Raw genomic sequence first — 13,324 nt, forward strand, 5'->3', positions numbered from 1 at the left:
GCACAAGTAACTAACTTGAGAAAGAGATGCAAAGACTGAAAATGCTGAAATCTTTTTACAAGTTCTTGCTTCACATTACCAGGAAATATTCCCTAGAGAGGCTCAGGGTGGGGAAACTCAAATAACCTATAGCACATGTAAAATGTGCACTTTTCAAGAATAAAAATAACAGAAAATAAAAATATCTATGCTGATTCAACTTACTAATTTGAATAAGAAAAGTCAGAAATGTTTAATTTTATTTCAGAGTGAGCAGACTCAGGGAAAAAGACCAGCTTCCTTAGCAGAGAAACATTTCCTTTTGAATGACCCTGACTCCCATCCGGCCTGGGGGCCTGGAACTGAGGCTCTGTCCTCAGCTGGTGCCACCTGTGGGGACCAACCAAAGGAGGGGTGGGACAATGGCAGCCACAGCCCCTTCAGTTTATAGGCAAGAAACACAACCAACTCACCTCCACCTGAGCACTGCCCACAGGAGACGGAAGCAGAAACAGCAGTATCAGAGCAACACCCACTTAAGATGAAAAAGCAAAATGTGGGTTTAAAAAAGAGAGAGCAGGAGGCCACTGGGACTGCACTTTCTCTGGGTTCCATGGGCTGGTGTGAAGTCCCCTTGGCCCAGCCTGACTGCAGAGAGAAGGCGACTGCAAGCCTGGTCCAGGTAGCGGGGAGCATGGTTCTAACCCTGACAGTGATGCCAGAAAGCAGCAAACCTTCCCCGAACTTCAGATGACAAGGTCACGGACAAGAGATGCTCCTGGCTTCTAAATGCACAGCTTGGGTTGTCCAGGGTTGGATTAGTCTCTAGGGCAGCTAGAAATAGTGCCACAGCCTGGAGGCTAGAAGTTCATGGTCAAGGAGCCAGTGGGGGTGAGGTCTGGAGACCTCTCTCCTTGGGGGACAGGCAGCTGCCTCCTTGAGTACCTTCCCCTGGCTTTTCTCAATGTCCTCACACACACAAACACACACACACACACACCTCGGGTGTCTCTTACAGGGACACCCATCCCATGGATCACGGGCCTCCCTTGCCCTCTCACTTAACCTGAAGTACTTCCTGAGAGGTCCTGCTACCAAAAGCAGCCACACTAGCGGGGTAGCACTTTAAAATATGATTTTTCTGGGGGCACACCCATTCAGTCCACAACAAGGGAATTTTACTAAAACAAATGGCTCAGGTGAGATGATCACAGCCTGATTGTCCCAACTGCCTGAGACACCACCATAAAACAGTGACAGACGACTGGGAAAGGGCCTGGGCGGGTGAGCTTAGCTACAACATACACGCCAAGGCTCAAGGCTGCTTACCTGGACATGACTTAGCACCTGCCCTGTGCTGGGCATGTGACCAGGAGGAGAAGGAAGCACGGCCCATGGGCTTACAGGGCTGCTGGCCCCCCTCTGCCCTATGGGAGCGTATGCTCAGAGGTGGGCCCTGCAGTAGCCCCTGCAAACAGCAAGATCCTGCTACGCCCTGCTTGTCCAGAAGACTCCTTATTTCCCCAGGCTGTATTTCAACACAAACATGACATTTGGACTCTTTTTGGGGGAACACTCAGATGATCAGCCCAGGCTTAGTGGGAGCTCTGCCGTCTCTCTTCTTTGCCTGATACAGCAATGAGCAGGCATGTAGTAACACTCATATGTTTTTGAGAAATGATTTTAAGAATAAACAGATAACTTGAGTCTGTACAACAAAGACTTCAAATAAATCCATATACAGTTACACTCAGCAAAATTTCTCCCTGCTAAATATCTTCCCATAGGATACCTCTCACTAGCCTACTTTTTGTTTTTGTTTTTGGTTTGTTGCTTGTCTGTTTTGTTTTTAGGTATGTCTCTTTTTTTTTTCCCCTTGAGAGACTGCGCTAGCATCTAAAATATGCATCTTTAACTTAAGAATTTATTTACCTTAAAATAACACTATATCATGACATATAGGCATCTGACAAAAGTACAATTTCCCCCTTCCCAACTTCTGCACCATTGTTGTTACCTATTTTCTTTCATATGTTAGAAACCCCATGATATGTTGTTACTAGTTTACTAGCTTTAGACAGTCAATCCTTTTTTTTTTTTTTTTGTCTTTTTGTCTTTCTAGAGCAGCACCTGCACCCGCTGCATATGGAAGTTCCAGGCTAGGAGTCAAATCAGAGCTGTAGCTGCCGGCCTACACCACAGCCACAGCAACGCAGGATCCAAGCTATGTCTGAGACCTACACCATGGCTGACAGCAACATCGGATCCTTAACCCACTGAGGAGGGCCAGGGATTTAACCCATGTCCTCATGGATGCTAGTCAGGTTTGTGAACTGCTGAGCCACAGTGGGAACTCCAACAGTCAATCTTTTAAATAACTGTAAAAATGAAAAAAAAATTTAACATCTTCCCATATATATAACATCTTTGACATTCTTCATTCTTTTGTGTAAATCCAAGTTTACATCTGGTACTATTTATATTTAATCCAAAGAACTGCCTTTAATGTTTCTTATAGCACAAGTCTGCTGAGGACAAATTCTCTCCTTTTTTGTTTGTCTTTTTTTTTTTTTTTTTTTTGTCTTTGTGTCTTTTTTAAGGCCGAACCTGCAACATATGGAGGGTCCCAGGCTAGGGGTCTAATCAGAGCTATAGCGGTCAGCCTACACCACAGCCACAGCAATGCAGGATCCCAGCCACATCTGCAACCCACACCACAGCTCACACCAACACCTGATCCTTAACCCACTGAGTGAGGCCAGGGATGGAACCCGCAACCTCATGATTCCTAGTTAGGTTAGTCAACAACTGAGTCATAATAGGAACTCCAGTTTTTGTTAGTCTTAAAATGTCTATAGTTAAACCTTATTTTAAGGTTATTTTTTCCCTTTTTTTTTACAGGATATCGAATTCTACATTGACTTTTTTGTTTTTTCAGCATTAAAAAAATGTTTCTTTAACTTTTGGCTTGCAATGTTTAACAGAATTGTCACCATTTTCTTCATTCCCCTTTACATGATATACATTTTTTTTTCCACCAGATTTCAAGATTTTTGACTTTGTTTTTAGGAACTTTATTATCATGTACCTTACTGTTTATCCTACTTGAGATTTTTTAGTTTCTTGGATCAATAGGTTAAAAAGCTTTGTTATACTTTTAATGCCATTATTTCTTGAATTATTTTGTATCTTCTTCTCTCTCTTTTCTCCAAATACACATATGGTAAGCCACTTAGTATTGTCCCTCAGGTCTGTCCACTTTTTTAGCCTTTTTTTCCTCTGTGTCTTTGTTTGGATATTTTCTATTATTTTGCCTTCAAATTTACTGATCTTTTCTTCAGCATCATCTAATCTGCTGTTAATCGTACAGAGAATTTCTAATTCTGGATTTGTGTTTCTCAGTTCTATGGTTGCAATTTCTTCCTTTTTATTGTTTCCATTTCTATCTCCACTCTGCTCATGATTTTCCTTTAAATTCTTAGATATGTTTATAACAACATTTCAAACTTCTCATCTACTAATTACACCATCTCTGTCATTCCTGTGTCTGTTTCTATTGACTGATTTTTCTCCAGGTATAAGTCATATTTTCCTGCTTCTTCAAATGTCTAGTACATTTTATTGAATGCTACACATTGTGGTTGAGTGCTTGGTTTTGTGGCCTTTATTATATAGAGTGTAGGGCTTTGTTCTGACAGTTAAGTTTTTTTGGCAGGTTATTTTTATCATTTGGAAGCTTGTTTTTAAGCAATATTAGGGTGGGCTAGAGCAGTCTTTATTGTTTAGTACTCACAAAGCCTCACCCTGCTGGGGTCTGTCCTGAATACCCTGCAGCAGAATTTCTTCATTCAGACTGGTTGCAACATGACTGCCTCCCAGCTCTGTGTGAGCTCTGGACATACGTAGCTTACAGTGCACTGGTGGTTATTTTTGCCCCAGATCATTGAGTGTCACTCCATGCACGTGCAGTCTAGTATATAGTCAAAGTCTCAAGAAAACTCCCATAAGATTTCTCTCCTCTCTCTTTCTCCCTGACTCTCTCCCCTTCTCCCTCTGACTCTTCTTTTTCCTAAGTGGACTCCACTCTGGAAATTCCATTCACATGAAACTACCCATTTTACAGTCTCTGCCTAGTCAGCTCAATAAGCCCATTCCTTTCTGTCTGAATCCTCCCTCCTTACACTCCAGTCTAGAGACCCCTTCAGACAGCAAACTGAGGTCACCTTAGGACTCGTTTTGTTTCCTTTTCTTCAGTATTCTAGTCCTGTGGTTCCTGATGTTCAATGTTTGAAAAAAAAAAATGATTTCCTGGAGTTCCCATTATGGCTCATTGGAAACGAACTTGACTAGTATCTATGAGGATTCAGGTTTGATCCCTGGCCCCGTTCAGTGGGTTAAGGATCTGGTATTGCCATGAGCTGTGGTGTAGGTTACAGACACAGCTCGGATCTCAAGTTGCTGTGGCTGTGGCGCAGGCCTGCAGCTATAGCTCCTATTCGACCCCTAGCTTGGGTGACTCCCTATGCCATGGGTGCAGCCCTAAAAAGACAAAAAAATTAAAAAAATAATTTCATAGATTTTGTCAATTTTCTAGGTGCTTATGGCATGAGTGCAGGTTGGTTATTTCAATGTGGCCAGAAGCCATCCTCCTCTTGATTTGTAATATTACAACTACATAACTTATCTTCATCTACCAATACATATTTTTGGCAAAGGTTTACATGGAAGTATTATTTTTATATGGCCAGAACTCAATACAATGTATGTAACAAAACATCATGCAGAAAAGTCTTGAGTTATGTTCCACATGCATCTCAGAGAATAGTGGGTGGTTATGTTACAATTCACACCAAGGGCATCAGAAAGGATGTGTACTTCAAATGCTAGTGCTAAAAGAGGCCATGGAACAGCACACACACAGACACACACACACACCAGCTATTGGCTAACAACCTAGTTCATGTATCTGCAATCTGAAAGTAGTGTTCCCATTATGCATTTTAATATAGTGGCTTATGACAGCTATGTGGAGTGTTAGTGTACTTTCACAATAGTTTAGGTCATTAGCTAGGGATTTGGTATTCATGTGGAAGGCCATCATTTTTCCCATTTAAGGTAACGGAAAATTACCATCTAGTGAGTGTTTCCAGGCATTACCTGTTTTTGTGCATTGGACCTCTGACATGGAGCATTGGCCAAGGCTTCTTCCCAAAAGATTCCAAAGCTTCCAGGGGAGCACTGTCTCATCCTTAGCAAAACTCAATTCCTACCTAAAAACCTAGAGAGTAGTTTCTGAGCTCCATTTGAACAAAATCATAAACAGCTTATTTCAGGACTGTCTGAATCCTGACATTTGCATCCTACTGAAAGATGAGTAATTCAACTCTTCAAGCAAGTTCATTGCCAAGCTGACTTTAGTAAAGAAAAGAAAAAGAAAAATTCAAGAGAAACCTAAAAACTTTTGACCTAAAGAAGTGTTAATAGCATGAGACACTCTAATGATGGGTGTACATGAAAAGTCCTTATTACAAAGAGGATGACTGCTTATTAGACTTTTTTTTTTTTTTTTTTTTTGTCTTTCTAGGGCCTCACCCAAGGCATATGGAGGTTCCCAGGCTAGGGGTGGAATCGGAGCTGTAACTTCTGCCTCCACCTCAGCCACAGCCACATCAGATCCAGGTCACATCTGCGACCCACACCACAGCTCATGGCAATGCCGGATACTTAACCCACTGAGCAAGGCCAGGCATCAAAGCCACAACCTCATTGATGCTAGTCAGATTCATTTCTGCTAAGCCTCGACAGAAACTCATTAGATTGTTAGATGAACTTCCTGATGTATAGGATTAAAATAGAAAACTCCCATACTGATGACTCAAAATTCACAGAATGATTATTTTTGACCAAAGCTCATTGATTTGAAAGGGTTAAATAAGATAGAAATCTTTTCAAACTCAAGCACCCAATTTACTAATGATTTGTTCCTATGCGCAAATCAAATTAATTGCCCTATTTCTGGAAATACTGTAAGTAGAAAGGGAGATCTCACATTCATCAAACCCATTTAAATCCATTTGGAACCCTTTCTGAGAGGCATTAAAAAGATGGAGCTGCTTAAGGAGTGAGCAGGGCTATTTGGACACAATTATTTAAAAGTATTAAAACACATTTCTGATCCTCCTTTCATTTAGTAGCATGATGCCCAGGACCTCTCTGAGGCATGGAGTCCTCCATAGGCTTGACATTGGCCTCAGTTGCTTTATTTTAGCAAAGATTCTGGCATCATAAGAGCCCAGGCCACTTTCTCCTTCAGAAATATATATTATTAAGTCTCTAATTAGAAAGGAATCAAGAAATAAGCTGTCAGCTGAAATTTATGATTCCTTATAAAATGCTAAGGGCCACAGCAGTTCATTCTAAAATGCTGGCTGCCACTAACATTTCCTTCCCTTCTGCTGCAATCACTTAGCAAAGAAAAAGCATTTCTGAGCCACAAAAATTGCATCTAAGAGCTCACAGGAGTGATGTCCAATGAAGTACTTGTAGGACAGAAACTAATCATTCTGATGGGATGGGGTTTTAGTCTTGCTTACCCAGCCTCTGTTTTATAGCGCCCTCTAGACTCCTGGGGGGGGGGGGGAATGCAACCATTCCCCTAATTTTAGCTGCATTAATGGACATACATAGGTGAGACTAGGAGGGGGCGAAGTGGGTGAGGGAGAAAGGCACGCGGGACGCTTTGTGTATAGAGCAGACGCGTTTAACAGCATGCCTGCCATTCCTGTTAATGCAAATCAGGCGGTTATAGCCCCGTTCACCCAGTGGACAAGTACAGCACCCCGGCTTCTCATTAGAGAACAATTGCACACGTTAAACACGGGCTACACTTCGTGAAAGAAACGGCCCAGGTCTTGGGCCGGTGATTCGGCTCCAGCTTCAACTGTTTGCCGCTAGGTGGAGCGGCCTCTGCTCCGGGGTGAGGTGACATGTGTGGGCGGCGGGCAGCGGGCAGCGAGTCTGGACACGCCGATCACCGCCCTTTCAGAAGGGCGGGCTCAAGGGTCCGGGTGGGATTAGCTTTGCCGATTGCTTTATTCCATCTGTTCCTAGAGACCCACTCTCTACAGTCATTAACAGAAAGATTTCCTGCCACATTAAAGAGCCCAGCGATATTTTTTAGATGTGTTTTGCAATGGACATAAATCTGAACAAACTATGCAAACATGTCTAATGCCAGAGCTGAGCCTTTGGTGGTTTCTACTTTTTTAAACCTATTGTCCTAGTTTCAAGAATATTTTACATTAACTTTTAAAAATGGCTTTATTCTTAGCACGACATGGCCCCAAATAGGCTGAGGAACTTTTCATGATGCCAGAATGTTAGGCAGAGTTCCTGTGCCTAACAGATCGTTTTCTCTCTCCATCATACTAGTTTTTAGTGTGAAAAGGTCCCAGTTGATCGCCTAGACTGCATTCTGGTCCCATTGCATCTGTGCTTGTGGTCCTGGCAGTCAGGCTGCCTTCTAGGAATAACCTCAACACCTCTGCAAGGCTCAGGCTGTTACTAACATATCCTCCTACCCAATGTGCTTTATCTCCTTGCATTTGTTGATCTTCAAAAGCAGGGAAAACATTTCCACTCTCTGGATAGGGTCAAACATCATCTTGCTGGCAGAGTCAGCCTAGGGCTCTCCAGCCACCCTTGTTTCCAGCATCTTCTCCTCCGTAAACAGCCCATATACTGCCCCATTAAGCACTTGTCCTCAATCCCACTTTGAGCTCTTGTACCTTTGTCCTACACCCAAGTCTCATGTGCCCTGCCCTGAGGTCCACTACCTTTCTAACCCTCATTCTACCTCTACCAAAGCCTAATGCTCCCCTATTCCTTTGCTGCCTTTTTTTTTTTTTGAAGTTTTGTAGAGGTACAGTTGATTTACAATGTTGTGATAATTTCTGCTGTACAGTAAAGGGATTCAGTTATACGTGTACACACATCCATTCTCTTTCAGATTCTTTTCCCATACAAACTGTCACAGACTACTGCATAGAGCTCCCTGTGCTATACAGCAGGTCCCCGCTGGCCAGTCATTCCATAGACCTCAGTGTGTTTAAGACAAAGATTGTCAGCTTTCCAACAGCAAATGCCTAAACTGGTGCTCTAACTGAAGGAGATACAGACGCCAAGCCAGGCATGGTCTCTCAGCTGCGCCCCCTTCTGGCTGCCAGCCACTTCTGCTGTGACTATTGCCCCTGCAACAGAAAAATTAACCACCAGTCCTGCTGTCTCCTTTGGGGACGATGCTATTCTGGATTACCTGTCTTCTTTTACCTTCCAGTTTAACCTACAAACTTTTTCCTCCCCTCCCTTGACAAAGGGAACAAGTGACATAAGTATCTTATGAGGAGTTTGGAAGCCATCCAGGGATGGTTAAAAGGAAGGACTCATCAGGATGCTCCATCCTGAAGAGTCCATAGCCTACTGAGACCATGGTGGAGACACTTGAAGGCATCTGAGTGAAGCCCTGGGGCAAAACATTCTGGTCACCTTCAGGTGCTTACCTTGCTGGAGCACCGTGGTTAGGACACCTCAGTGCCAAAGGCAAGGACCTCCCGTTTGCGGGAAGGGTTCAAGCATGGCTGTGAGTGGAAACCTATACTCCATACCTGCTGGGGCTCTGTGGCTTCACTATGCATTTTCACAGTAATGACAACAGCACAAAGGTTGCCGTTGACCTTGAGGCCACCCACAGTAGTAGCCAGCCCCTGACCACAACATCTGTGCCCACTTCAGATGGTATGTATTTTCTCACACCAGCCAAAGGGCTGTTGTTTTCCTGACCCTTGGGTTTGGCTTCCATTTTTAGCCTCTATTTTTTTGGCTTCAAACAGCAATGGCCATCTTCCTTCATAAGGTTCAAATGATCACTTTGTAGGCAAAAAAACTACTAGGATATAGGCTAGTAATTTTGAGAGGAAGTGGGGAAGTAAAACAATGCACACATTGCCAGGAAAAGTGATCCCTCTGAAAAGGAAGTAGATTTGCTTTTAAAATACAAATAAAAAACCCACCCAGGTCCCATGCCGAACACCAGTACCAACAAATGAAGAAACTTTCACCTTCACAGCACAAATGGTAAAAGTCTTGACATGTGGGTGCAGGAAAAGCCATCACTATATCCATTTAAGACACAGACACCTGATTTGTAAATACGAATACATATTTTCGTATCCACAGAAACTTATATGTGAGAAAGAAAATCACACATGCAAACACATTGGCTGCTTCCGAAAACTTGGCCCCGAAAGTCGACTATATTTTGCCATCGGCAGATGTTGTTGTTGTTTTTATCATTGGAGACGTCGGTATTTTTACACACTTCAGAAAGGATCCCTGAAATCACGAGCGCTTTTTAAAACAAACTTAAAGTAATCATTTACATTCAGGGCCCAAAACAAGGTACCAGTGGGAGCCGGCCCTCTAATGAGATTTTTTTTTTTCCCCTCTCTTCCCTAAACAAATGCAGAATGATGTGTGATGCACTTTTCAAGCCAGGTCACCTTTAAGAGCTCAGGGATGGCAGTTGCCACTGAATTACCCGCCAGCCCTCGCCAGAGATGTCTGCCGTGCAAAACCTGTGACAAAGGACTGAAATGACAGCACTCTGACTCACTCCTACATTGTGTTTGTTTAGGAAGGTCCTAGAAATTGTATTTCACCAACCACATTCGCTATCAACACACAATTATCTGGCTTAATCATGTGGAACAGTGGCAAATTCACCTGGGGCTTAAGAACTAATGACATTCTCGTCTGAGCTGCTTTAGTGAAATGGCCTAGCACCTGAAGCAGGAACAGCAAGATTGCTCAAGAAAATTTGGTTTTCTGTTTTCATTTCACAGCATAGGGCCTCTGCTCAAATCAACAAACACTCCTGATTAAATAGCCGTGGTAGCCGACTTCTCCACACTCCCGCGCGTGGCTCGGAATGCACATCGGGCTCCCCAGCCTTTATAGGCAGAGAATTGTCTGTGACTTGTTGGGGATGCATTGTCTTTCTGGCAAGGGGAGGAGGGGCATAAATTGGCATTGCATAATTTGGGTCTGATTACAGTTATTAGCACGGGCGCAAGCCCTGTGTGGCTGAAAGCACCTCTGGCCCAGTAGCCCCAACGGCCCTTGAATACGCTCAGGTGTATATTTTCATTTCCTCTTGCCATCTGGGGTGAGGGCATTAAGATTCCGCTTACTCCTGAAAAAATCCAGCCCTCCCCTTGGCCTTAACCCCCAGTGTGCAAGGGGCTTCGTAGAGTCATTGCTGACTCGGCTGCGAAATCCCAAGGAGGGGAGAGGCCAATTTTCAAAAGCTGGCAGGGGCAAGAAATGGAGTGTTCAAATGCTTTAAAAAAAAAAAAAATTAAGGGAAGAGAAAAAAAAAAAAAAAGGAGCAGGCACGGTGCTCTTCCTGAAGGGTTGCAAGAGGAAGGGCCTTCATTTATCAGAGAGATGACTGATTTTTATTAGCACTCAAAGGCCAACCAAGAGGGCAGACAGGATTTCCGCTTTCCTTCTTGGTGTCTGTTCACACCAAATGTCCTTTTATTTATTTTTTATTATTTTTTATTTTTTTATTCTTTTAAGGGCCACACTGGAAGCATATGGAGGTTCCCAGGCTAGCGGTTGAATCCAAGCTGCAGCTGCCAGCCTACACCACAGCCACAGCAAGGCCAGATCCTTAACCCACTGAGCGGGGCCTGGGATTGAACCTGCATCCTTATTGATACTAGTAGGGTTTGTTTCCGATGAGCCACAGGGGGAAGCCCTGTCCTTTTATTTTTATTTCTGTTTCATCCCCCTCCTTAGCATGGGGCGTGGGGCTAGGGGGTGAGGAGCAGAATGCTTTAACTTCGGTGCAGTGTTTTGGTATCACTGCTGGCTCTGGTGCTGGACAGCCTGCATCACAGCCCAAAGGCTGCTGTTTAGAGAGATTATGGGAAACCTCAGGTTTGCCCTCTGTAAGTGTGGCTCCATGTGTCCTCCCCCTTTCTGCCTCTCATCTCACAACTTCTACCACGAACTCCCTACCCCAGTGAATACTCAGGGATACATACACTGGGATAAACAGGACTCAGAGCAGCAGCCACAATAATGACAATAAACTCAAAGCAGTGCAGGATAAAAAGAGAAAAGCCCAAGTCTGGTTAAAGGTTAAAAATTAGAAGGTTTGTGGTCATACTGACTTTTAAAAAATATTACATTTTTTAAAAAACAGGTGGCATTTTTATTGGAAAGTCTTTTGGTACTTGACAAATGAAGGGTCTTTTTAACTGAGCTCCAGAAGTAACCTGCTCATAATAAAATGGCTAATGGCACTGCCAGCAGCTGCCCCAGGTTCCTGAGTGGGTCACTTCATCACGTTCTTTCCCACTGGCCAAAGTACATGTGGTTTCTTGATGGACCTCCCCGCCAATGTGACCGCTTCAATCGCTGTAAGACAAAGTGTAATCAGCCTTCCTTGTACAGTGCAAATAAAGTTATTACACACTCGTGACCAACAGCACAGGGCCGCCCATCACTGGCCAGAAGCAGCACTTCACTGACTCTGTCAGAAAGAGACCTCGATAAGCCCATGATGACATGAGTTACGGGGCGTTTCTCTTGATAAGGAGGCACTTGCAGAGGAGGCAGGCAATTTACCTACGAGGAATCGGGGCTCAAATAGGAAATAACACTAGCCCAGAATCAACTGGCTTGGAGAAGCATGGCTGCGGCTGGCCTCAGTACTTTCCATGGCTTCTATGATGCCTCAGAAGTGAAAATGACTTAGAAAATCTAAAACCATCTTCTTTCAAAATAGTACACATCCGGAAGTCCCTTGCTTTAGTAAAGAGTCTGGCATTTTGCTGCTTTGCATCTGCTGCAGCTTTAGTCTTACCCCTAGATCTCTGTTTTCCCCTGCCCTTCAATCCACCATCCACACTGCTGATGCACCTGCCCTGCGTCCACCACTCACTACGTGAGAGGGACCTGAAAGTTCACAGGACATGATTCTGCCAGGAAGGGGACCACCGTGTGGGTGCCGCAGGGCTGTAGAAAATAAAACTAAGGTGCTTTCAGCATCCACTGTAATTATAGAAACATATGTGAGGGCTTAAGGAACACAAATGGAAATGACCATTCTACTAACAGAGGAAAGCACAGCAACTCTTCACAATGGAAAGATGACATCTGCACAACAGCACTGAGTTTTCTTTCAGTATCTCGAGAGGAAGGATGGGGCCGCGGCCTTCCTGGTGGAGGAAACAGCATCCGTGCCCTGGGCCGCCTTCCATTCCTTCAGTAATAATTAGGATTTCTCTAGGCACCAAAAACAGGACTAGGGAAAGGATGCCGTCTCTGCTCTTGTGAACTGGAAAGCTCCTGGGGAGACAGGAAATCACTAAATGGTTACACAGCCACAGACAGTGCCGAGTAGCAGGAAGGAAAGTAGGGACAGCCGTTCGGAGAAGTCAGGCCTTTCTGAGGAGGTGACAGTAAGCCTAGACTAAGGAATGAACCTGAGAAAGGAGCATTGCGCACCAGGCTGGGTTGGGGAGAGGACAACAGATCGAGGGGAAGACCTCTGCTAAGAGTGGTCACAGTGATGCCTATACCAGTTAAATCCTGATGATTGGCAAAGAGTCTAGACCTGTGACCCAAAATGGATGAAGCCATGTCAACAGCCTGCATAGTGGAATTCTGGTTTTATTTTCCTTTCACCACCGCATGCTACACGTGACCATGCATGTATCATTTCCCTTCCATGCATCTGCTTCTACACGGATGAGTGAGAAAAGACAAGGCTTGAACCTGATGCTAAATTAATAATAGAAAATCAGTGGTAAAAGTTTATCTCTTGAAGGCAATGGTTCTCTCTTGACATTACAGCCTATTTCCTTCCTCCCTACAGAAACGATCTTTCTTGCTGCCTCAAAGTGAAAAGCTTTCACCATCTCCCACAGAAAGCTGGACTATAAAGCCCATCTAACCACTCAAATCTACATGACATACTTGTCTAAAAAATAGTTTATGTCATTCATAATCCACAGGTTTCAGAACTTATCTCACAATTTTTAATCAAGTGGGAGGAAGTAAAAAATACCCAGACGAATTCATTACTAAAAAGAATCCTATTACTCTCTGACCTTAGAAGCATATTGTTAAGTTGCAAAAGGAAAATAGCATTCATGAGCTACATGCTAAGGACAGCTGGGTACATGGTCAGGATCCTTTATAAATGAGAACAAGGGGGGAAATTCCATGTTTGCCAAGGTGAGAAAACTCAGGAGTACAAACACAGAAAATTGGA

General features: G+C 43.8%; 1 protein-coding gene across 1 annotated transcript in view; it reads right to left on the reverse strand.

The window, feature by feature from the left end:
• Positions 1 to 13,324, reverse strand: part of TMEM182 (transmembrane protein 182) — a 186,827-nt gene that overhangs the window by 38,725 nt on the left and 134,778 nt on the right. The window lies entirely within an intron of this gene.

Source organism: Phacochoerus africanus, chromosome 5, assembly GCF_016906955.1.
Source record: "Phacochoerus africanus isolate WHEZ1 chromosome 5, ROS_Pafr_v1, whole genome shotgun sequence".
Lineage (NCBI taxonomy): Eukaryota > Metazoa > Chordata > Mammalia > Artiodactyla > Suidae > Phacochoerus > Phacochoerus africanus.